At 35.0% G+C, this 26,899-nt stretch overlaps 1 protein-coding gene across 1 annotated transcript in view; it reads left to right on the forward strand.

Moving 5' to 3' along the window:
• LOC131922440 (ephrin type-A receptor 6) overlaps positions 1-26,899 on the forward strand; it is a 902,384-nt gene that overhangs the window by 83,343 nt on the left and 792,142 nt on the right. The gene's annotated exons all lie outside the window — the stretch shown is intronic.

The raw sequence follows: 26,899 nt of genomic DNA on the forward strand, positions 1-26,899 counted from the left end.
AGGTGACAACTATTTAGGGTAAAAGTACCCTTTTCTTTCTTTTTTTACTATTCTTAGCCTAAGATTACTGCAAACTCTGTTAGATAGCCTCACCTTGTTGAATCTCATTTAGAACTGGGAACTGTTGAAAGTTCAATATTTGTAGAGCATGTTTTTCACTCTTAAGTTAAAGGAAAGAATAAACAAGAGCAGAAGGAAAGGCAGAAGTTTTCAGTTACAGTGAATATGCACACAGACTTTGGAAATGAAACAGACTAGCCTTTTACGGAGTGGAGAGCATGGCTGTGACAGCAGGCATGGACAGCAGTGTGTGAATTTGGACACTCCTTATTATCTGCAGAATGCCACTGAATAAGAAGTTTCACATGGAGTGATTTTACCAGGAGAATAGGTTCTGGCATGTGCCAGTACAATTAAGTATCCTATTCATCTCTGTCAGTCATGGCCCTTCAAAGACTGATTTCAAAGAATTGCTTTTTATGAGAGGGAGGACAAGAGGAAACATTTGAAAGAACAGGTGATTAATGACATCATTACAGAGTCCTGTAACTATTATGCAAAACCCAAGACATTTGTGCAGAAAAACTGGAAGCAACTTGAATATCCACAGATTGCTTCATTTTGAATCATTGATCTAAAATATACGAACATAACTGGTTGATGATAAATGTGACAACCTGGCTACATAGGAAGTGGTAATCAGTGTTGGTTTTTTTTTTTTTTCTACATATTTGGCTAGAATTGAAAACGAGGTAATATCATGTCTGTTGCATAAGGTGTGAAATGTTACGGTTGTAGCCAGCAAGCAAGGAGATGTTCAGCTTCATGGAGAATGTGACCTTTAGTGAGATGAAACAGTTTTGGTTAATTTTTATTGAACATTTCATAACATGTTTTGATATAATCCCCTCTCTACTGTCAACCCTCCAGTTCCTGCCACTTTTCACTTCCAGCTTCATGTATTTTCTCTTTTTGTCTTTTGATTTTTTTCATAAGTGGAAAGAGACACAGTTTATTAAGAGAGTCTATATTACCAAAAGGGGGCTGTAGTTAAAAAAAAAAAGAGTATAGTAGTTCAAACAGAAGGCTGAACAAATTGGAGCTTTTGTGTTGCATTTTATAGGGTGTGAGGGTCATTTGTACAGCACAGGCTTTCAAATAAATACATGTTATATCCATTGCATATAGTTCTTTATATAACTTCATGCACCACATATCTCATAAGCATCTTAAATCTGTACTCAAAGGTGTGTGCCTTTTAGTCATCTTCAAACACTTTGCAATCTCAGAACCTGTGGCTCTGACCAGTAATGATAAAAGCCTCACCTTGGGGGTTTGCAGTCTTTCTTTTTGCCTGTGGGTTTTTCTAATAAACTAACTTGCAGCCTGCGGGAAACTCTTCCAGACCTCACTCTCCACCCTCTCCTACTCCCTTAGTTCCCAACTGAGAGTAATTTCAGAATCTCTGGGAAAAGCAAAATAACGATGATCCATCTCCATATGATTACCTCCTGTTGTTGGGAGGTGTAGCCTCTACCAGAAATGGACCACAAAACTATCTTCCAGTCTATCCATCAGCTGAAAAAGAAGATCTGGATCTTTTATGGTAGGAATTGGCTGAATTCCAGCATTACAAAATTAGTCTGGGATTGTATCTTAAAAGACACAAAAATAGAATTCCTGTTTTGAAGCATGAACCTAATTAGTCTTATCAATAAAAACCACATGTCAGATATTGGGGTAATAACCTGAAAGATCAGAGAATCAGAAGAGCAGCCACCAGTGAATTCTTACCTCTCCAGATCCTCTTACCAAAAGGTCCAAGATCCTGTGTCTGCCCTTTAGCTAGAGTTTTCCTGCCTGGCCCACAGTCAGGGCAAATCTCTCTCACCTGCCAGTCCCACAGCCACTCAGACCTGACCAAGTAAACACAGAGACTTATATTGGTTACAAACTGTATGGCCATGGCAGGCTTCTTGCTAACTGTTCTTACAGCTTAAATTAATTCATTTCCATAAATCTATACCTTGCCACATGGCTCGTGGCTTACCAGGATCTTCACATGCAGCTTGTCATGGTGGCGGCTGGCAGTGTCTCTCTGACTCAGCCTTCCACTTCCCAGCTTTATTCTCCTCCTTGTCCCGCCTACACTTCCTGCCTAGCCAATGGCCAATCAGTGTTTTAATTATTGACTAATTAGCAACACATTTGCCATACAGAACATCCCACAGCACTGCCCTGCCTTATCACTTCCTCTCTCTGCCTCCCAAGTGCTGGGATTAAAGATGTGAGCCACAATCACCTGGCCTCTATGGTTAACTAGTGGCTAGCTCTGCCTTCTGATCTCCAGGCAAGCTTTATTTGTCAGAACACAAACAAAATATCATACAACACTGTTCAGTATTAGGCAGATTTCCACCCCCCCCACCCCTACCCCCACCCCCGCAGTGCTGTTAGTGTATCTAGGACCATCAGGTCTTGCTTGTAATACAACTGTCTTTATCATTTTGAGTTGAATTTAGTAGTGAGATCTCTCAGGCTGTAAAAAACATACCAGAAGCTATATATTTAGAATGTGTCAAAATACAAAAGAATAATTCTAAGAAGAAATCATTAGTGGTATAAATTAATTAAAAGGTAATATAGTATGAGGTAATAATCATATTTATATGTATACTGTTATCAACAGTGGTAAAGGAAAAACATTGATGAAAACCAAAATGAACTATTATTACAACTCCTGACATATAATTAGGACTTTGTCCTTTTAAAACATAACAGAATCAAATATAATATAATAAAACAAAAATTATCACACTGAAGTTAGACAAGACAAACCAGCAAAAGGAACGAGCCCAAGATGGAACAAAAATCAGACATCCACTCATTGACACACTCAGGAATCCCATAAAAACACTAAAATGGAAGCCATAATATATATGCAGAGGACTTTGTGTAGACCCATGTAGGTCCTGTGCATGCTGCTTCAGACTCTTTGAGTTCATATAAACTTTGCTCATGTTGATTTAGAGGTCCCTGTTTTCTTTGTGTCCTCCAAACCCTCTGGCTCTTACAATCTTTCTGCCTCTTCTTCCATGGGGTTCCTTGAGCTATGAAGGGAAAGATAAACATAATAGATAATTATGGGTATTCTATTATGAAAGATAGGCTGGAATGGGAGGATCAAAAGTGACAGCAAAGGGGAGAAGGTTTTGAGGGATGAAATATGGTGAGAGACAACAAAAATTAGTGAACATTTGAGGGGTAGTATGAATACCTAATATAGTAGAAACTTCCTAAAATGTATACATATATGATGATGATGTCAATGAAATCACCGAATAATGGAAGAGACAGAGTCCCAATTGGCCATCTCTTGTCACCAAAGGAAGCTTCCAGTGCTAGGCTTGGATTATTTGCCAAAGGGGTCCCATGGGAATTCAGTCCCAAACAATCCAGGCAAAACAATAAGACGTTCTCCACAAACTGCCAGCAAGGCCCCATTGCTGAAAACAGCTCCTACATAATTCATTGAACATGGAGAACTCAAGCTGGTACATATGTAGAGACTTCACCCCTACATTCTAACATCTTTGGTAGAAGAGAACACTCAGCATACAATCAAAGGAGAACTGTAAACACTAAGCCAAGCAAGCCATCTGATCTACAATGGTGTCCTGTCTGTAAGATATGCTAGGGCATTGATGGCACAAAACTTCTGGGAGTAACCAACCAATAGCTGGTTGTAGATAAGTCTTCTATGATAGTTAAACTTATAGCCATTTAGTTGTTTTCTAGGTATATATAGATATATTTCAGATAGGTAATCTTCAAACACTACAAAGACCTACAGAATATGGCATTTAAAATGTTTTAAAAATTTAGACTTTCTGGACAGTGAGACATGTCTGCTCCTGGCATCACTGATTTACTTCAGAGAGGAGGATGGGCATCGAAGACACTCTACATGGAGTTTATCATCTTCTTGGCAAAAATAGCCATTTGGACAAGAAACTGTTCTTGCCTGGGCTGCTTCACAAAATGTTGCATCTACTGGACATGCAGGACACATAGGAAGGTGACCACTGAACTTTTCAAGGCAAAATGGTCCTTCAAGTTCCTGTTTTGCAGAGGAAACTGACAGACATTCTACAGGACACAGAGAGAAGTAACTGAGAGACTCTAGGCCTGTGGGCTGAAGACAGATGCCCCAACTTTACAGAGGAGCTTTGGATGCCTGTCCAGGCTACCAGTTATTTTTGTCTACTCTCGCAAGACTCCCAAAAATTGGTTGCATCCTTCTCCCATTTCTCAGGTAATAGTATATCCTTCTGAGGGCTTTGATGTAGTTGAAGACTAGATAGTTATAATTTTTCTTAGTTATGATAAAAGATAAGTTAGATATGAAGCCTTAGACTCACAAATATAGGATAGATAGAATATTTTCTTTAATTTTGTCAAATACAAATAGACTTGATATTATAACTGTAATTCTTGCTTGATAACTGTTTTGTTATATGTAATTTTACTATGTTAAAGTTAAAACTTTCCCTTTTGAAAAAAGAAAAGGGGAAGTGCTAGGGATGCTGTGAATGTGTTACTCTGATTGATTGATAAATAAAATGCAGTAGCCAGGCGGGAAGTAGAGGCGGGACAAACAGAGAAGAGAATTCTGGGAAGAGGAAGGCTGAGTCAGGAGACTCTGCTAGCTGCAGCCATGAGAAACAACATGTAAAGATATTGGTAAGCCATGAGCCATGTGGCAAGGTATAGATTTATAGAAATGGATTAATTTAAGATATAAGAACTAGATGATAAGAAGCCTGCACCATTAGACCAAGCAGTTTAAATAATATAAGTATCTCTGTGTTTATTTGTGTTTGAGTGGCACTGCAGAAAACTCCAGCTACAGCTGGTTTGACTTAGGTCCACACCATGAGATGGAACTCATACCCAACAATGCTTGGATAACCAAGAACCAGATACTAGATACCCCAGGGATAAATTTGCTGCAAAATTAGGCAAGGTGTTTAGTAAAAAGCTGGTTCTAATGCCACATAGTATCCTTAGCTATTCAGTTCAATCCAAACATTTGTTGTTCATGCACAGACATTTTAAAATAGGAATTTAATTTTCTCAAAGTATTAGAAAAAGGAGTGGGAGTAGAATGGGAGGTATAAGTGAAGAAACATCAGTAGGAATACCAGTCTTCAGAATCTGCCTATAGCTCGTGGTCTCATCTAGGCCATTGCGGTACTCTACCGGTAACCTGCCTGCAGCCCAGCCAGTAAGCAGTATGTGACAATTGAATGACCACCAAATTTACTGACAGAACTAGAAAATGAGTAAGACTGGGAGTCATCTTCTCCTTCCTTGCTTTGTTTTCTCTTTTCTAGCTATTTTTATTATTCTGTTATTTTTGAGATTATAAAATAATTATATCATTTTTCTCTTCTCTTTCCTCCTTTCAAAGCTTCCCATATACCTTCTTGCTCTCTTCCAAGTCTATGGCTTCATTTTTTTTTCATTAATTTTGGTGACATGAGTATATGTGCATACACACACACACATTTCTTAATATAGTCTACTGAGTCTTTGTAATGTAAATTTCATGAATGTTTTCCAGGCTATTTGGTATTAGATAATCAATTGGTGTATATTTCCCTGTAGAAGACGATTTGTTCCACTCTCGGAATTCCTTAGTTGTCTGTAGTTTTTGTATAGAGCTGAGGCCTCCATTCACTTTCCCCCATCCACTTTGACTTCTTTACTACCATTGTCCATGTTCAGCTTGTGCTTAGGCAGTAATGTGGATGAGACTTTACAGACATAGCTTCTAACTTTACTAGGAGACACAATCTCACAGCAAACGCCTTGATCCTTCAGCTCCTGTACTTTCTTTCTCCTCTTCAGCAATCTTCCCTGAGCCTTACATGCAGAAATTCTTCTGAAGATATATCTACTTGGACTATGTTTCATATCTGCATTTTGATTTGTTGTGGTTCCCTGTAATAGTCTCCACCTATTGAAGAGATGTTTTTTTTTTGATGATGGATGAGGACTACACTTACCTGTAGGTATAAGGACAGATATCTAGAGTATAGTTAGGGATTATACTTTTTTGTTACAGTTGTGGTTGTAGAATCTTTTCCACAATCAATAACTCTTGTTAACTGGGTCTAATAGAAGTGAGGGACCATTAGACTCTGGAATATTCCACCTATGTGTACTTATTACTTTCATTTTGAGTCAACCAGCTCATCTTGAACATCTATAGTATAATAGAAGCTCTAAGCATTGGTGGCTCAAAGCATGCAAAGCAGGTGAGTTTGGGCCTTGCATCCATGTATTAGCAGAGCAGGCAAACCATTGGTAAGAAGAGAGTGGTAGAAGGATGGTGAAGCGAGGCTGGACCTGGGGGAGATTACACTGAAAAGTGAACATTGGAAAGACAAGAAAGAAAATTGTTGGGGGGTATATGGATATTTTCAGAATGCTGGTATTGTGAATAGTACCACCAAGCACCAAACCCATTAAACTTCGTAAGTAGCAGCTGTAGAAAAGTAATGGAAGCCTACACGATGGGCACAGGGGAAGACTGGGCAAGAGTAGTAAAGCTGAGAGCAAAAGGCTTTGTTTGTTAAATTGGACTTTCTTACAGATCAAGGTTGAGTTGCCATTTTTATTTCAGGGAAAAATCACCTTTCATTTGGTTTATTTTTAATTTTAACTTAAAGCAGTTATTGGGTTATTAATATTTAAATATACAAAGATTGTTCTGATTTTTATAAGATATGTTTAACACTTAAATATATGAACATGCTCATTAAGAATTTTTTAAAAAATATTATCAAGACTTCTTAGCATTCTAATCTTTCCATAACTTTAGAGAAATTATTAAGGTTTGCTTGGTAAGAACACTTTATAGAAGGTCAGACTTTTTTTAGTCTCACAGTTTATTTCATTAACTTTAAATAGGATTGAAATAATTACTAATTACAGATACCAAATCCTTGGGAGAGAGGAACTTGAGACGTGTTTTTTTTTAAAGGAGAGTGGAAGGTCCTTTACAATTGTGTGTTTATAGATGCTAGAATAGGGATAGCTGACTTTAATCAGCAGAACTCAACTTACGCATGATTTACAAAGATGATAAACTGCTCATAAACATTTGGCTAGATATTTGTAGTGTGCACTTTGGAAAATAAATAGCTATCAATACACTTGCTAGTAGCCAAAAAGCATATAGACTGAATTAAATTCAGATTTATAACCAAATAAAACTAAGTGCAATGTGAAAGATGAAATTGTGTACATGGTTATATCCCATGTGGCAGGGAAGGCTAAATCCAGATGGATACTTCATCGAGCATCAGAACTGTTTGACTCAAATGGAGACAGTACGAGGCAAAATCAAACATTTAGCACAAGCCACCAGAAGATCTACATTAATATCATCTACCATCCATGGCTATAGTTTTAAATTTCATATATAAGAATGTTGTATTTAATTGTTTATATCACCCCCTAATCCCATACAACCTCCAAATTCATGACCTATTTTTCTATATTTATTTACACACATACACACACACACACACACACACACACACACACACACACATTTTAAATAGAATGGCAATATGCATTTAGCTTCTGGCAAATAAGAAACTATATTTTATTTGTCAAGTTAAAATTGTAAGCAGAGAGCACAAACACTAAGACAATGTCTGGTTAGTTTTTACTGTCAACTTGGTGCCAAGTAAAATTGCCAGGGAAGGGAGCACCTGAACTGAAGAACTGACTGCATCAGTTTGGCCTGTGGTATTATCCCTGTGGGGCATTTTGCTAATTGATATAAGTGTGCCAACCCCACTGTGGGTAGTGACTTTATTAGGCAGACTGGCTAGAGCTGCAAGCAAAAAACAAAAAAGAAAGAAAGAAAGAAAGAAAGAAAGAAAGAAAGAAAGAAAGAAAGAAAGAAAGAAAGAAAGAAAGAAAGGAAGAAACCATGTGCCTGAGGTAACGAGCAGCATCCTTTAGTGGTTTCTCTTCAATTTTAGCTAGATTTCCTTCCCTAGCTTCTTTCAATAATGGATTGCGACCTGAAAGTGTAAACCAAATAAAACCTTTCCTTCCCAAATTGCTTTTGGGCAAGCTATTTATTACCACAACAGAAAGGAAATTAGAGCAGCCGGCATCCTCCTTTATCCTAATAATCATTATGTATATAATATATGTTATATATAAATATATATGTTATAAGTGAATACATTTCTGAAACCTTAAATCTATAGCAGCCATATCCCTTTCCTGTTATAATTATGTATAACAATCTCACAAACAAATCCTAAAGGGACACTTGATGATATGAGTAATGTTGATGGTTCAGTTATTTAGAACTTCTGAGAAAATAAAGGAAAATTTGCTTCAGAATTCAAAGTTTATATTTCATTGAACACACCCATGGTACTATAAATAAAATCATTAAATTATTGATATTTTATATTTATTCTGGCTTTGATATTTTATAAATTCCAAATTTTTAAGGTATTTCTTCCTTTATATGTAAAATTATACATTAATAGGAGTATTTTGTCTTAAAATTCATTGAAAAGTATTTTAAATAAAATGTACAATTTTTTTCGTTTGCTTGACTTTTCTGTTTTAATTTGATATTCAGAATTGTTGATCTGAGCATTAATATGTGTGCAAATGACTTAATCACATAGCATCTGCAATTTTTCTAATTATGTCTGAAAACAAAATATTTAGTCAAAAATGAAATATCTCTCTACAAATAAAATATAAATATAAAGGTAAATTTAAAATTATAAATGTTTTCTAAAGCAAATTATTTCATAATTTTTTAGGGTTCAGTCCTTAAATAGTTAATATTCCTGGACTGAGATATCTAGTCTCTTTTGTCTCAGAAAAATCTTGACTTGTTGAAAAGCTTATCTCTTAAGAACACTATTAATTATTGTCTTGAATTTTTTTCATATTGTTACTATGTAGAACTATAAATCTCTACAGATCTGGTAAAATAAATTCATAAATATTTATCATATACTATTTCAAATAAATTATATTCATGGATTGCTTGAGGAATACACTTAATTATAGTTCACCTGAACATTGTAGGATCTAATAATATGTCTTAGTAATTGAGATAGTGTCTCAGTACATATGTAACAACTTTGGAAATGTGCAGGGGACAGCACACATGGACTCATACATGTGTCATAGCACAAAACTCAAGTTAGCAAGGCTTTCGTTTTCTAAAAATATTCTACCATCTTATTAAATTGGAAGGAAATCAGTATACTGAATATAGATAATATTAAAACTCAGGGGAAAGTCAGTTGAACTAATATGTTATTTATTCTTTAAAAGAAACAAAGAATTATCCAGACTTATTTATCAAAAAAATACTAAACATAATTTTAGAAGAGAACTAGGAGATAAACATTCCCATCTTTATCATCTATAGGTCTGTCTATTTTTCTATCATCTATCTATATCTATCTATCATCATCATTCTAGTATCAATCTTTCATCTATTGAACTATTTATCATCTATTTTCTATCTATCTATATATCTCTTAATCTCTACTTTTTTTTTTCTGAAGATCAGGTTTGCACTACATTTAGAGACTAAAACTGTGTTTGAATTCAGTTAAGGCTCAAGCATCTTTGGTAAGTTTCACTGACATCTAGGCATCTTCTTGTTGGTTCTTAGTCTTTACTCATGTCCTCATGCTCTTACACCCACTCAAAATGTATCAAATCTTCTTTGTCTTACATGTTTAAGCACAGGACTTCTGGAACATTCTTCCAATGAGAGAATTTAGCGTATCAGAGACATTCTAGATCAGGAAATTTGATAAGCCATGTGTCCCTATACCTTGTCATAAATAATGTAGATTTTCTCTGTGTCTTTCAAACTTTGCCTATAACTTTTGCTCTTTTCTTAGCTTCTTATGACACCTGCCTTAGACTAGATAGTAGAATAATAGGTTAGTTTAGGATAAGCAATTGGTCTAGAGATGATCTTTATGTTCCCTTTTTCTCTAGAAAGTTAAGTCTAGTCTAAGAAAAGTAGTACAGAAAATGATTCACTGCACATAAATAAGAAAGAAAATGAGAAGGAAGGAAATACAAGAAAATAAGTAGCATTCTGTAAGAATGACATTATAGAATATATATTTGAAAAATAAGAATTTCCAGGAAAATGTTCTCTAGAATCTTGTGCCAGAGAGGAATTGAGTATTAATGAAATAATAATTGACAAAAAATATCCCTAATTTAGTAATATGTGAAAGATGATATCCTGACCCCATGCCCTAGAGTTTTTATTAAATATTGCAGAAGGTAATAATGAGAAATCTGCAAATTTTTAATTAATGTTATATTATTATTAATGAGCCTGTCTTGTTTTTTTTATTATTATATAATTTGATATTATGCATTTAAATTTTTCTTGTTAATTTTATTGAACAGGAGTCAAAATTTTACTTGAAAGTGAATACTTAAGATGGGACCCGTATTTGTTTTTATTTACTAATGTTTTCTGAGTATTGATTATTTTCAATAGACTCTCATGTATACGATTTTTTATATATCCTAAAAATAGATGTGATGATGAAAGAATTACAAGTAAGATTAGTCCACTCCTGGTATCTCTCTGCTCTTTGTATATTTTACCAATAGTTAACTTTTAGGGAGAAAATGCACAGTGATAATGCTCTCATGTTATTGTTTACCTGTAGCCTTATCTTTTTCATCTTTGTTTCCATTCATATTGTACCCTTTGGATATACCTTGTATTTCCATTGATAATTTTAGTTAAAGATTTAGTTACATAAAAGTATTAGAATTTTTCATGTTTTATATTGGTTTTCATTAACTAATAACTATTTGTTAATGATTTGAAACAATTTAGCAAATCTATCATGAATTTAGATTCATTTTATGTAATTTAACAAAATAATTTAGAATATATGTTGAATTATACAAGATTGGAAATTCTCATTTCACAGTAGCACTCAATATGGAAAAACTATTCAGCATTTCTCAACTTTCTCTTCTGTGAGCCATATATGTTTAAATATAATTTTACTCAAAAGCAAATTTAGTCTTATTTTTCTAGTTAGTTCATATTTGTCATCTCTATATAACAGTAATAAAATTTAATAGTCATAGTCTTTTCAAAATGTTGCATGTTGTTTATTATGATTTCTTTCTCAACAGATTTTATGTAATAGACTAAATTCTACAGCTTTACATTTATGTATGTATTTATTTACTTATTTTTATTTATTTATTATGCATTTATTTATGGACGAGGTGGGAGTATACGTGCCCTAGCACACAAATTAAGGAGGAAAACATGCAGAAATCTCTTCTTTCCTCCTACAATCTGGATCCTTGGGATCGAATTCCACTGAACTATCCCATTGGTCATGTGTCAATTGTAATGAGATTAAATACTGTATTGTATGCTTTTATAATGTATTCTTTTAGGAAACTTTTTAATTACTCCTCACATGGTACCAGCAGAGTAAAATTGTATGTTTGGATTCTTTAAGTTTTATCAGTTTCATTTTCATATTCTGTGGTATTCATCATGAGGAAAACAGTGCAAACCCTGGGTAACTCTGGAGGTTGGTGAATGCAATGGGATGCAGAGCAACAGAGAGCTGGATTAGGTGAGTGAGAGGAATTCCATAAGACAAATTATTAGTCCTTTTAAAAAAAGTTTTCCAACAAAGAAAACAATTTTCTCTGTGTTGTTATTCTTGTAAATGGTTAATGAGTTTGAAAGAAAAGCTGTTTAGGTTTATTTAGGGACTCTAGATGAAAGGATGGTTTAAGGGGATGGCTTTGTTGGAATTAATCTGCTAGGTTCCAGAAATACAGTTTTCAGAGCTTTGTAATGTAATTGAAGCTTTTGAGAAGCCAAGCAGGAGCTAGGTCTGGTTATATTGATCCAATGAATGAGTCTTTAAGGCTTCAACAATATATATCTATTGCTGAGAGATGTGGATTTTCATGGCAGACATATTTTTTCCACAATAATTTAACTCATTAATGTTACACTGTATCTTTTAATTATTTCCAGAATTTCATAAAGATGTATATACATATACAAGCCTACTGGATCCATATAATATTGTTTTCATGCTTTTGACTGACTACTGTGGCTTAGGATAAACTATTGGGTACTCATCCCTGGGGATGGCCTGTAGCTTGTCTAAAAATGGGGCCTTGTGAAATCTCTACAGTATATGATGACATGTCAACTGATGCCATGAAGCAAGTCTTGTTTAAGAAACCATATTGTTGAGATTTCATTTGTACACCTTCCCTGTCAAGTCATCCTGATTATCTGAATGTGAAAATCTTTTCACCTCCTCTTCCTCAGAGTCCCCTGAGACTTAAGTGTAGAACTTACATTGTAGATATAATAATTGGGGTGACTATGCCAATGTCACTTCTCTTTATTTTGACCGGTTGTGGTTCTCCTCAGGAACCTTCGCTTGCTAAAAAGAAAAAAACCTTCTTTGATGTAAATTGAGAGCTACTTATCTGCAAATATCAAGAACTATTCTTATCTTACAAAATAAAATATCTCTCCCAGAGCCCAGAGTCTGTGTGTTGAAGGTACTCAGTGTTTACTCTTTGTATAGATGAAGAAGCATGAGGGAGGAAGTAATAAATCTTAGAAGTTAAGACACTCGTTTATATTAAGTGAGAAACTAAAATATTTTGACTTAAGATGTGTAGCACTAATTGTTAGAAGTTCTTATTAGTCAAAACAAACCCGGAGCCAGGTATGGGGGTGAACACTGAAAGATCAGAGAAACAGAACCAGCCACAACTAACCTCACCTTGCCAGTTCCTCAGGTGATCTTATTTCCTCAAACTGGAGCCTCTGTGTCCTCATCCAAATGGATCTCAGCTGAAATGCTGCTAAAAGCCTAAAAGCTTAAAAAAGGCTCTAGTTCCTGGTCCTCATGCCTTATATACCTTTCTGCTTCCTGCCATCACTTCCTGGGATTAAAGGCATGAGTCACCATTCCTGGCTGCTTCCAGTGTGGCTTTGAACTCACAGAGATCCGGATGGATCTCTGCCTTTGAAATGCTAGGATTAAAGGTGTGTGTGCCACCATTTTCTGCCCTCTATATCTAGTGGCTGTTCTGTTCTCTGACTTCAGATAAGTTTATTAGGGTGCACAATATATTGAGAAACACAATATCACCACAAAGGTGTCTTAACATAGTATACATTGTTCTCCTACTGAGTTACTGAGTTCATGTTTCAGCAATGTCTCATGTGTGTCTGAGCACATTTTCCTGCAGTTGTTAAGATGTGGGAGTTTGCTTAGATGCAATCTAATTTCCTTCTTTTGCAAGTGGCGGTGTTTGTGCTTCACAGTCACATAAGTAGCTTATTAGTTAATGAGAGAGGTAACCCCATCTCTTGGTATCTCTGCACCCCTGTAAGTCTTTTTATATTGAGATAAGATCTGTCTTTCTACGTTTTTGTGTCTCAAAAATGTGTTGTACATGCCCTCCACAGATTCATAGAAATTACTGGTGGGAGTAGAGTGCAGGACTAGACAAGAAATTGTGCTATGGTCACATGGATTTTTAAACAATAGCGGTACTGCACATAGATGCTGTATCAACACATCTGGCCTTTATTCTTATCAATTTCTAACATCAAAATACGTATTTTGTCTAACCAGTTCCCAACAACTTAACCACTACCATTTAGTCCTCTTCTAATAGGTTTAAATTCTCTTCCATTTCTTGACCTTTCCTCCCAGTCCCCACAATAGCCACAATATTCCTTTAAAATAGATTGCATCACAATTTTACTCAAAACTATCTTATCATTTAGGACTCTGTCTTCATCACTCTACACCAAACTGGCACTGCTCTTCTCCTCTATCTGTCTTTATATCTCCTCTTGTCTTTTCCCTAATTATACTCTTCCCCTGCCGACTTCCAGTTTGGCTAACTCTTTGCTAAAATTCCACCTCCTCAGAAATGATTATACATCATCTATCTAAAATAACATCGCAACTCATCATTCATCACTTCCTTATCTTTTTCTTTGTTTATTTATTTTTTTTTGGAAGGTACCAGTCTATGTCTGTTTCAATATAACAATGCAAGTAGCAAACATCTCTCTTATTCACGAGCATATGTAGAATTGCTGGCCTACATAAAATAGAATGAGAATACATGAGAATAATTGTTAACTGAAATATTATTGTTTTTTGTTAATGCCTTAATTCTATTTCAATTCAGCTATATTTAATTTATACTTTGATTTCTGAATATTTGTAAATTATTTTACTTTAGTATGCATACCATTACTTTTCATGATGTTATAAAAAATATCTTACAAATGGAAGTTAAGGAAAGAGATATTTTGACATATTTCAAGGGTATATACATTGTTGCTGGAGAATTTCTCTCCAGCTCCCGCCACCAAGTCCCGCCAGTTCCAGAGCCCACTTATAAAATAAACACACAAACTCTTACATTATTTAAACTGCTTGGCCATTAGCTCAGGCCTGTCACTGTCTAGCTCTTACTCTTATATTTAGCCCATTTCTATTAATCTTTACTTTGCCACATGGCTCATGGCTTACTGGTACCTTACATCTTCCTTCTCCTCACGGCGGCTCCAGGCAGTCTCCCCCTCTCAGCCTTCCACTTCCCAGAATTCTTTTCCTTGTCCCGCCTATACTTCCTGCCTAGCCAATGGCCAATCAGTGATTTATTTACTGACCAATCAGCAACACACTTGACATACAGACCATCCCACAGCACTTCCCCTTTTCTTTTCTTAAAAAGGAAGGTTTTAACTTTAACATAGTAAAATTACATATAACAAAACAATTATCAAGCAAGAATTATAGTTACAATATTAAAGAAGAGATCCTATCTATCTTATATTTGTAAGTTTAAGGTTTTATATCTAACTTATCTTTTATTATCATTAAGGAAAATTGTAAGTATCTAGTCTTTAACCACATCAAAGACCTCAGAAGGATATAACACTGCCTGAGAAATAGGAGAAGGATGCAAGCAACTTTTGGGAGTCTTGCAGGGTAGACAGAGACAGCTGAGCCTGGACAGTCATGCAAAGTTTTCTTGTAAAGTTGGGGCATCTGTCTTCAGCCCACAGGCCTAGAGTCTCTTATTCACTTTTCTCTGTATCCTGTAGAATGTCTGGCAGTTTTCTCTGCAAAGCAGGAACCTGAAGGACCATTTTGTCAAGCAAAGTTCAGTGGTCACCTTTGTATGGGTCCTGCATGTCCAGTTGATCAGACAGTCCAGGCAAGAACAGTTTCTTGCCCAAATGGCTATTTTTGTCAAGGTGAAGATAAACTCCATATGGAGTTTCTTCGATGCCCATCCTCCTCTCTGAAGTAAATCGGTGCTGTCAGGAGCAGACATGTCTCACTGTCCAAAAAGTCTAAACTTTTAACATTTTAAATGCCATATTCTGTAGGTCTTTGAAGTGTTTGAAGACTACCTATCTATCTGAAATATATCTATGTATACCTAGAAGACTTAATTAACATGGCTACAAATATTATCATAGATGACTAACTATTAATCTATTTTTAATTATCCATTACAATTTTAAATGAGTTACATAAACATAATACCTCAAACAAGAATAGAAATATATATACAGTATAACAAAATTAAGTTTAAATTTGTATCAATAAACTAAAATCTATAGCAATGTAAAACATTTTAAACAAGTTGTTACTCTTTCAAAGTAGGTTCATTAATCTACCCTTTCATCCTATCATATCTAAACTATCCCCTTTTTTTTCTTTAGAAAGAGATTGTATTTATAATCAACCTGCTTTAAATAAAAATATTGGTTTTTGTCTGTCCCACACCAGAGGGCTCTTCTGATTTGGGACATAAGAATCTCTTAACCATTTTTTTTTTTTTTTTGAGCAATATGTCTGGGTTTAGAGGGGGAGTGAGCCAATTCCATCTCTAAAGCCAGCTTGGTATATTTGGGAATTTGGGCGTAGCTTCTCTTACTACTTCCTGCTGGAGGGGGGCGCTGTATCTTCTGGAGACAGAAAGAAAATTTTAGGATCATGGAGTAGTCCGTGAGGCTGTATATCTGAGCCAGTTGACTTGAAACCATTCTGGATGTTGAATCATCTGGGCCATGGTGTCATTGGAGACCTTTCAGGGGGTCTTGGCTGGTCAAACCTGATGTATCTTAATCTGGAACAAATCCATAGTCTCTGGCTTTCTGTGGAAACAAAAGCAGAGACTCTTTTCCAAAGCAACATATCCTTATATCCAAATTTTGAAGTCAAGGTACCTTTAAAATATACATTTTGGCATAACTCAACAGCTTTTACAATCAAATGTTTTTCTGCAGTTACGAATATCAAAGAGAACATAATCCAGATTCTCTGTGTGGTAGTCATCTTTACGTGGCTTATTTTTTATACTTCCTTTACTGTCTCTTTAAAGACTTTATTTTTTAAAACTATGTATTTGTTTCTATAACTCTAAATATCACTTTTTTTTGTCTCTTTCAAGCCTACGTATCTTTTACATACATTGTAAACTATTACATCTGAATCTGTCTTATTGTGAATCTCTTGCCTTAAACTGCAGCAGCTGTGGCTGCTGGCTCCGCCCACCTCAGCTTCCCAACATGGCGGCGGTCCACTTTCCGCCAGCTCTGGGAGCCGTAACTCTCAGAAATAGTGGGTCTACACTTTTACCAAAGTAGCATGTAGCCCAGAAACTTCTTTTTTTTTGTTTTGTACTAGCAAAGGCTAAATCCACCACATAGCTTAATGTGTTATTTGCAGAGGCCTCATTCCCACCATACTGCAGGTCGAGAGCGCACGCTAGGAACCCGCCAGTAGCTCAAACCGGCAGCTGCCGCTCATTTGAGAGAGACAATTAGGAAGCTGTTTTTAGTTCCGTTTTAGAATCTTTTTTCTAAGTTTTTAGGTGGAAACTCTTGCCACCACGTTGGACGCCATTTGTTGCTGGAGAATTTCTCTCCAGCTCCCGCCACCAAGTCCCGCCAGTTCCAGAGCCCACTTATAAAATAAACACACAAACTCTTACATTATTTAAACTGCTTGGCCATTAGCTCAGGCCTGTCACTGTCTAGCTCTTACTCTTATATTTAGCCCATTTCTATTAATCTTTACTTTGCCACATGGCTCATGGCTTACTGGTACCTTACATCTTCCTTCTCCTCGCGGCGGCTCCAGGCAGTCTCCCCCTCTCAGCCTTCCACTTCCCAGAATTCTTTTCCTTGTCCCGCCTATACTTCCTGCCTAGCCAATGGCCAATCAGTGATTTATTTACTGACCAATCAGCAACACACTTGACATACAGACCATCCCACAGCAATACATAGTCCGTTATCTTGAGGAATTTATGAGAACAAGAATTTGAGGCAGATTTTCATATTGAATATTCAGTCTGGCAGCAAAGCTCCACGTTACCTCTGGTGCTCAGCTTGATTTCTCCTTTTAATTTATCCTGAAACTGAAACCCATGAAATGGAACTGTCCAGGTTTAGAATGGATCTTACCACCTGAGTAATCCTATGTACGGACTCCTTGAAAGACTTGGTCAGATGTTGACCTGTCTCCAAATTGAATTTAGATCCTGTTAAATTGCCAGTCAATATAAACCATCACAACTCTACTGCTTGTCAACTGATCACACATCACTTTTTTGCCATGACCTTACATCCTTGTCCTCATAAGCTGATAAACATCTTCTAATGTAAATGCATTCAACCCAACTGAAAAGTTCCTATTCTTAAGTAGTTCCAACAATTTGAAAGTCTAAGTGCAGAGTCTCCTTTGAGAGTCAGGAAATCTGTTTTTCTGTTTATTAATTTTTTTTTCATTTATTTATAACCTGGTCACAGTTTCTCCTCCCTCCTTTTTTCCAGTTCCCTCCCCACCCCTGCCTCTCCTCTACCCATCCCCCATCCACTCCTCCTCTAATTCCCTTCAGAAAGGGGCATGTTTCCCATTGGCCTCAAAAATGCATGGCATATCAAGTTGAGACAGGACCAAGCTCCTCCCCCTGCATCAAGTCTGGGTGAGGCACCCCAGCATGGGGAATAGTTTCCCAAAAGCCAGCTTAAGTGCCAGGGACAGGTCCTGATCTCACTGCTAGGAGCCCCCCAAACAGACCAAGCTACACAACTGTCACACACATGCAGAGGGCCTATATCGGTCCCATACAGACTCACTAGCTGTCAGTCCAGGAGACTCAGGAAAGCTCTTAACTGTGAACCCCTATAATATTAAGTGTATATACTTTCACACACTGTGATGTAGAATAAACATTCAGATTTCAAATGGGAGAAATGAGGATGTGGCAAAAAACGCTAGTACCAAAGCAAGATTGAAATTTCGCTGAGCAAACACAAAAGTCCTGAAGCTTCTTACCACAAATCTAGGCTCATTATGGAATCACTATGGAACCAAAAAGTTTGTGAAGAAGCCCCCTAGTTCCTCTGCTTATAGCGTACATCTTTTTTTTCCTTCGCCAGCTCCAGTATGCAAACACGATTTTCCTAGACAGATGTCTCTGAAGTCTGGCATCCTAACATTAAAATTAGATTTCATTCTCACATCTTTACACAATAGTCTCTCAGGACCCATTATAGGGATGGCCACATTGTTACACATTGCCTCCTCTAGCAGCTCTATGGAATCTTGGAGCAAGACGCCTCTCCCTGTTTAATATTAAGATTGACAATCAGTATAAACCAAATTGAGAATCAAATATAATCCATCATTGTGCATTTATTTAAAATACAAAAGTGAAATGTTAACTTTCAACTTAGAAGTCAATCTGCATTTAGGGGGAAATGCTGACTGATGTCATTTAAAAGGTTAGCCTAATAAAGTTCTGCACATATAATTAGAAATATTTAGCTATAATTTTACAAGATTTGTAAATGAATATATATTGTAGCCATAAAAATTAAACTATCAGAATGAGTTGAAGATAATACTGAAAACTCATCTTTAAAGATTATAGGTCAGAAATTCAATATAATTTGTAATTATTCATAATTTATTTTATTCATATTAACTAAGCTTTATCTTAATTTCTTTCAGGTCATTTCACATTAATGAAAAGTATTGTCTTTTTAATGTACAGAACTTAAGAATTCATTTGTATGAGCACATACTAATTTAAAACTATAGTCATTAATTGAAAATGTAAACTAATATAAACTATCAGTTTAAAACTAAAACATATTAATTTAAAACTGTATTTTCTAAAATCATCTCTTATTTTTCTTATTTTATAGATAAGGAAACAAACATAAAATATATGAAATATCATATATAATTATAATGTTTTATATATTATAATGTTTCTTATTCTAATATCTGTTGAGTTAGATGTTAAGTTAAATAAGACACACTAACTTAAAGATTGCAATTATTTCTCTTCATAGTATATAGTAGAGGCATGATCAATATACATATTTATAATAAAAAAATTAAATCTAAAATATAGAATTAATAAAAATCAATGTATCAAATATTTAAATAAATAATGAGTAGATTCCTGTAGTTTCATGTTACTTATGTATTAAAGATTTTTAATAAAAAATCTGAGCATTTAGAAATAAGAAAATAGCCGGGTGGTGGTGGCACATGCCTTTTATCCCAGCATGCGGGAGGCAGAGCCAGGCAGATCTCTGTGAGTTCGAGGCCAGCCTTGTCTACAGAGTAAGATCCAGGGCAGGCACCAAAACTATACAGAGAAACCCTGTCTCAAAAAAAAAATAAGAAAACTGATGATCTTATATCATTTAAATTAATCTATAACAGTAATAATTGGCTTCAAATTACACATAGTGAATAAATGTGGTGTTAAAGATAATACACTTTCTAAATTTCCAAAATATTTCAGTGTATCTACTTTGTAGACATAATTATATTTTCATAATTTATATATTAATTTCTAAATTATGTATTCCTCTACATCTTGCTAGCTTTACTCTAACTTTAGAGAGTTGGTCTTCTCTCCCTGGTACTGGATTCCCTAACCTTACTTGTCACTTTCTGAACATGTTACTGATAAAATGAAACAATGAATTGTAAGACTGGACATTAAACGTCCAGTTTTATCTCCTGCTTTGTAATCTCCTAAATAATGGAGTGTTTCTGTGTCCTCAATATCTTCCTCTCTGCCATTCACACAGTTCCTGCTCAGAGAATACTCAGGGAGTGACTAACCTCCAGAAAGCCACGATCCTTGAGCAACACAGTTGTCAAGGTTTCTCACTATGAGTGACAACAGACAGATATCAGTACTGATTTTAAACAACCTTCCTTCTCACTCTTCCCCTTGAGTACATCTTAAGAAACATCTACTGCGGGCCATCATGAAGCTAGTGTTGTTCTGGAAATTAGGAAATATAAGACGTGATTTGTAAACAAACATTTAAAAATCACTACATTTGAAGCAATGTGTATAATAAATGCATAGCCCTCAGTGTCAAATCCATATCACATTATCACACACACACACACACACACACACACACACACTCACACACACATATTATATATATATATATATATATATATATATATATAATTTATTTCCCTTGTTTTAACTTTCAAAGAAGCTGTTGTATTTTTTAGATCCCTTGCATTTCTGTAACTGTTTAAAAATACAAGTTCAGAAAGAACTTCATGAAGTTAGTTTTAATCTGCTAATGAAGTTATCCAAAATATTTAGATATATTAATGAATTTGTGATAGCCCCTGTTTGTTATTGTTATAACAATATACTTAGTAATTTTCTTTCTTTTAAAAGATGAATTTATTTTTATTTTAAGTGTTTGAGCACTTTGCCTACTTGTATACCAGTTCACCATGTGCATGTATTATCCATGAAGGTTGGTGAAGGGTCTAAACTCCTGAAACTGGAGTAATAGGTGTTTTTTATCCACCATGTTGGTTCTGGGAACTGAGCCCAGGTCCTCTGGAAGAGCAGCCTGTTTTCTTAACTGCTTATCTCTCCACACTCCTCTATTTATTTTCTTGGTCAATAGTGAATGCTTTTCTATTTAAGATTTTAAGCCATGCAACAAAAAATGATTACAAAAAAAACCTTTAGCAATTATTATTGTTTTAAAAAGCAATATTCAAGAAATTAAAATAAACTAGAGAATAACCATAAAACATCTTCATTCAAATGAAATCTCTCAAGATTTTAACTTGAAAAATCAAATATAGTACTTAAAAATGTCTACAAATTAGTGTCTTCTTTTGAAGTTAGGTTTGATGTTTCTAGAGTAACATGAGAGCCCTTCTAATTAAATTTGGTTCTGTGTGTTTGTACACTACATCTTGACTTTGGCAGAACTAAATGAAAACAAGTTTAGTAGAAGCTCGTCAAAGAAAATGATATCTTAATTTGTAAAAAGACAAAGATGAAGCACCTTCTTGGTTACCAGAGATATTAGGAGACAGATAAGCACTCTACAGTAAAATTATCTTGCCCTACCCCCACAGACACTTCTGTTAGTGGGACAGATCCTGATTTTGTGTTGAAGCCATCTAATACTTTTGTGAGGTAATGAGGAAGATGTGAGGCAGGCAAATCAAAAACCAAATTTCTGCTTAGCAAATTTACACATTTGGGCCTAAAGTATGGAGAAAAACCTTAGTTCTTGACAATTAATTCATTTTTGTCTAGCAGCATTTGAATATGAAATGAAGGCACCATTATTATGAGTAAATGCTTATGATAATTATGGACATGTCAAAGAGCCCCAACTTCTTTGAGACAGGGTCTCAGTTTTTAACCCTACATGGCCTAGAACTCACTATGTAGATAAGGTTGGCCTAGACCACAAAGAGATTTTTCTATTTCTGCTTCCCAGGAGCTGGCATGTACCACCATGCCCAGCCCATGGCTATTGTGAAATAAAAAGCCAAAGAACTGTGAGGAACTAATATATGCCATGTTTAAAGGAAAACAAGAGAAAAGAAAGGCTGGTAAGAGTATTTAGTGGGGGAAGCATCATATTTTTTGTTATTTAATTTAACATTTTCTTTGGTTTTATACTACATCATCCATACTATTATTCACATTTTAATGTTAATATCAGGTATCATTCAACATTTTAAAGCATTTTTAGGTGGTACATGAAGTAATTTAGAGCATTCATAGAGGAAATGATTATTTCTTCATGGAGACTATGAAGTTGTTATTAATGGCATAAATGGGAAGTGATGTGCTCCATAAATTCAGTGAACAGGTTTTGTCCAACTATCATTCCAATTATATCTTTTAATTTTTTTCCAAAATCACTTGTTATTGTTTTCATTGTATAGATAAGGAAACAAGAATAAAATATATGAGATATCATTTATAATACCAGAATCTCTGTTAGGGCATGAGAATTAAAATTTTAACATTTCTTATTCTAATATGGGTTGATACCATGAAACACCTATTACTTGTGGTTGACAACAGAGGTAATTGCTTCAGTATAGCAACAAATACAAGGCTAGCTTATACCATGTATGTATTGTGTTCCAAATACTGCTTTCAGGCACATTATATGAATTTATTTTATTTAATTTGGACCTGTTTTAAAGATGTTGAGTAACTCAGGCGATTTAAATCATATGAGTGTGTATACATTTTTATGTCTCTAGAGAGGTAAAATGTTGTAATGCAGGTCTTTAATAATTAAAATTTTAAAGATACTTTTTAATCAATAAAGTTTCAAATGATGTGTCATCCTATAAGAATTTATTATTTAAATACTATAAATCAAGTCACCAAAAGTTTGTAAAGTATTTTTGTCTCTCAAAGAAAATGGAGAGAATATATGTCTTCACGAATAGCTAAGGAATGCTATTAACACATTTGAATTACTTGGTGCCAGGGAGACCTACAAGGAGAAATTAAAATGACTTATTGATTTATGATCTTGAGACAACAGAGCTTTTGGAAAGCGATCAACATTATGAACAGGTGTCTGCATAGAGATAGGAAGAAATGAAATCTTATCTGTGGGAGAGAGAAAGGAGTCATAGGATAATTGACAGTACTCATCATTACAGAAGCAGGGAGCAGCTGAACAGCTGTTTTCTCATACATTTTCTTTTAAAAAAAAAACTTTGTTGCTTTTGCTAACACCAACATAGTGGTATTTTTGGCTTTAACACACAGGATCACAAAAGACTTGCTACAGTAACTAAATGTCTGTGAAAAGATGCAGATAGCAGTATCAAAAGGAGCCACAGGCAATCCCAGGGAGGAAAGGAGAAACAGAGTAAGGAAATTGAAGTAGCCATCATCAAAGGGTCTGACATGCATGAGATCTACTGTGGCAGAATGCACAGAAGACTATCATTTGCATTGGGAGACATTACTAAGTAAAAACAAAGACTGCGTTAGAGCACTCAGGAGAGGATAGCAGGAAGAAGGAAATATAGAGCAATCAGGGAACAACTAACTCTCACAAAAAAAATACTGACTTAATTAATAGACTTTGCAAAATTAGCAGTCAATAATATATCTCATGTATAATATAATGTTGATGGAAATAAAAAGTTTATTAACAAAATACTAAATCATAAAAATTGAGTATTTTGTAAAGGTAAACGTAGCTTGATTTTTATAAGATTGTGCTTTCAAAATCATGTAGCATTTTCAGAAGTTTGTTAGCTCAGTTTAATCAGTTTTCATGTATGTACTCAGTTTTTAGACATTTTCTTGCTAATCAAATGGAATAGATTTTAGCTTGTATATTAAGGATTACCAAACAACTCTAATGATTTACAAACATTATGTGTGACTTTTGATTCAGCATTGAATATCATAATCTTATTTGAATTAGTTTCTAGTAACAGATGGATCTTCTCTTTAATGGGAGGAATTTTATATTAAAATATAACATAATAAATTTAATGTGTTCCTTAATAAATTTTTGTGGAAAATTCCAATAATAAATAAATGAAGACGTGCTACATTTATGTATTAGCCACATTGTGATTCATGAAATAAGGCAGTTACAATTTATACAAAATCTAATGTACACTGTTCTTCACCCTGCTACATCAGTCATAAATATAAAGACAACAATATACTAAGACCATTTTTCAATAAATAAATTCCTGTATTTATTTATTTAAAATGGAATGGCATGTGTTTTTTTACACTGAAATTAGCAATAAATAATATCAAATATCAGAATGCTACTCAATACTAGAAGAAATCTAGTTTCCCAAACTTCAAAACTAAGGATCTTCTTGAATATGATTAAAGTTCATAGAATCCAGTTTAAGAACAAGAATTACATTTACATGTCTGAAAATAATATATCTAATAAAAAGTTTTAGAAAGAATTCAATTAAAGTTTGTGACAAGATAATAAGTTCCATAGAAATTCATAACCACATTAATTCTGTCTACAGAGGAATGTTGTCTCTTGCTTAAAAATGACTGCTTTAGTCACTTCATTTAATTTAGCTTTAGGGAATTTTTAAATATATATTTATGTCTATTTCAATAAGAGAAACTATCTTCCTAAGCCCATTGAAAAAGCAATTATAATTGACTATAATAATTTTAGGTATTAAGTACTATTTAAAACTTCCTAGCTATCAAAATGCATGCCTTCGGCTAAAGTAGAGCTGGGTGTCCATCTCTTATAATATGTTCCCTGGTGTTTCTTTCTTTTGACAAATTACTTTGCTGTAAGTTTTTGTGCTCATATAAGTATAACTTGAATTCTTTTTCTGTGTTCAATATAGAAGAAGAGAAAGAGTTCATAAAGCTTAGTGCATATCTGACAGCATCTTTAAAATTTCCAAAAAAGAAACAACAAATACAAACAAGGACAAAATTCTTAAAAGTTATCTTGTTATTTCATTCCAATAATTACATTAAAATTATTTTGATAGCAGAGTCAAACAAGTCTATTGCACTACTAAGGCCAAAAACAATAGAACTTTAAGTGGGAAATGATTTTTTTTTTTCTTTTCGAGACAGGGTTTCTCTGTGTAGCTTTGCGCCTTTCCTGGAACTCACTCTGTAGACCAGGTGGGACTTGAACTCACAGAGATCTGCCTGCCCCTGCCTCCAAAATGCTGGAATTAAAGGCATGTGCCACCACCGCCTGGTTACAGGAAATGATTTTTTTGAAGATTACTGGAAATACTTAAATGTTATCTTAATGAACCATAAAACTTGAAATGATGTTTGTTTCTAAACGAGACAAATTGTTTGACAAAGAAAACTATTTTAAATATTTAGCAAAACTGTACTTTTGTATTTTTTGTCATGCTATACTATAAGATATATTTAATTCCTAAAATTAAAATTAACTAATTGATAGAAAATGCAAAGAATTTAATGGCACAACTGCCTTCTAGTTTTTAGAAGATTTCTCTGGTGTTGATCAGTTTCCAAATGCTCTATCTCATGATCCTAAATGAATAGATAAATTTATACTATCCTTTTAAGTCTACCTTCCTCATACCAAGTTATACAATGAGTTCATAGCATACTTTATCTATTCATGGAGACATCTATTCTCCCTTTCCTTGGTCTTAAGAATAATTTAGAAAATACTTACAACTCTTATACTACACTATAGTAAAGGTTAAGTAGCAAAAGCGTTTTTTGAAAAAAACAATTTTACTATTCATATACTAATTTATAATGTATGTTCTGTATGTCTACTTAATGTTGCATTATTGCTTTTTGGGGTTTTCTAACATCTTGTTCTAATTGAAAATTTTTCCCTCCCTCCCTCCCTTCCTCCCTCCCTCCATCCAACCCTCCCCCCTCTCTCTTTCTATCTTTCTTTCTTATTCTTCTCTCACACAATGCATCCTGACTACAGTTTCTCCTCCTCCTCTCCTCCTACTCTCTCCCTCATATCTCCTCCTTTCCCCCAGATCCACCCCTCATGTCCCTTCAGACAAGAGTAGACTTCCAAAGGATATTAACCAAACATGGCATAACCAGATACAATTTGACCAGTCACAAACCCTCATATCAAGGTCTGAAGAGACAACCCAGTAGAAGGAAAGTGGTCACAAGAGCAGGCAAAAGAGTCAGTTACCTCCCACTGTTAGGAGTACCACAAAACTTGAAACTAACAACATAATACATATGCAGAGGACCTAACAAAGACCCAGGCAGCTATAATTGCTGCCTTATTCTCTGTTAGCCCCTATTAACTCTGCCTAGTTGATTTTGCGGGCCCTGTTCTCCTAGTGTTCTCAAACCCTCTGACTCCTATAATTCTTCCTCCCTCTCCTCCATGGTGTTTTTTTTGTGTTTGTATGTTTGTTCGTTTACTTAGGTCCTAGAGGAGGGAGGGACCTGATGAGATCTTCAATTTGAGCTCTCTCTCTGCCTAATGTTTGGTGTTGGGCTTCTGCGTATGCTCCCATCAGCTGCTAGAGGAAGCCTCTCTGATGATGACTGTGCTAGGCACTGATCTCTGAGTTGGTAGAATATCATTGGGAATTAATTTATGGGGTTTTTTTTCTATCCTAGGACTCAGGGCTATCCCCCATCCAGTTCATTATCATCCTGGCAGTGTCAGACATGGGCTCCCTCCTGGGACTTGGTCCTCAAATTACACCAGTCGTTGGTTGGCCACACCCACAAGTTCTGTGCTGCCATTGCTCCAGCATATCTTGCAGGTAGAATAAATTGTAAGTTGAAGGTCTTGTGACTACTTTGTTGATGAGTCCCACCACTGGAAGTTTGCCTGGTTACAGAAGATGGCTGGTTCAGGCTCTGTCTTCTCTATAACCAGGGCTCCTAGCTAGGGTTACCATCA

Source organism: Peromyscus eremicus, chromosome 12 (assembly GCF_949786415.1).
Source record: "Peromyscus eremicus chromosome 12, PerEre_H2_v1, whole genome shotgun sequence".
In the NCBI taxonomy this organism is placed as follows: domain Eukaryota; kingdom Metazoa; phylum Chordata; class Mammalia; order Rodentia; family Cricetidae; genus Peromyscus; species Peromyscus eremicus.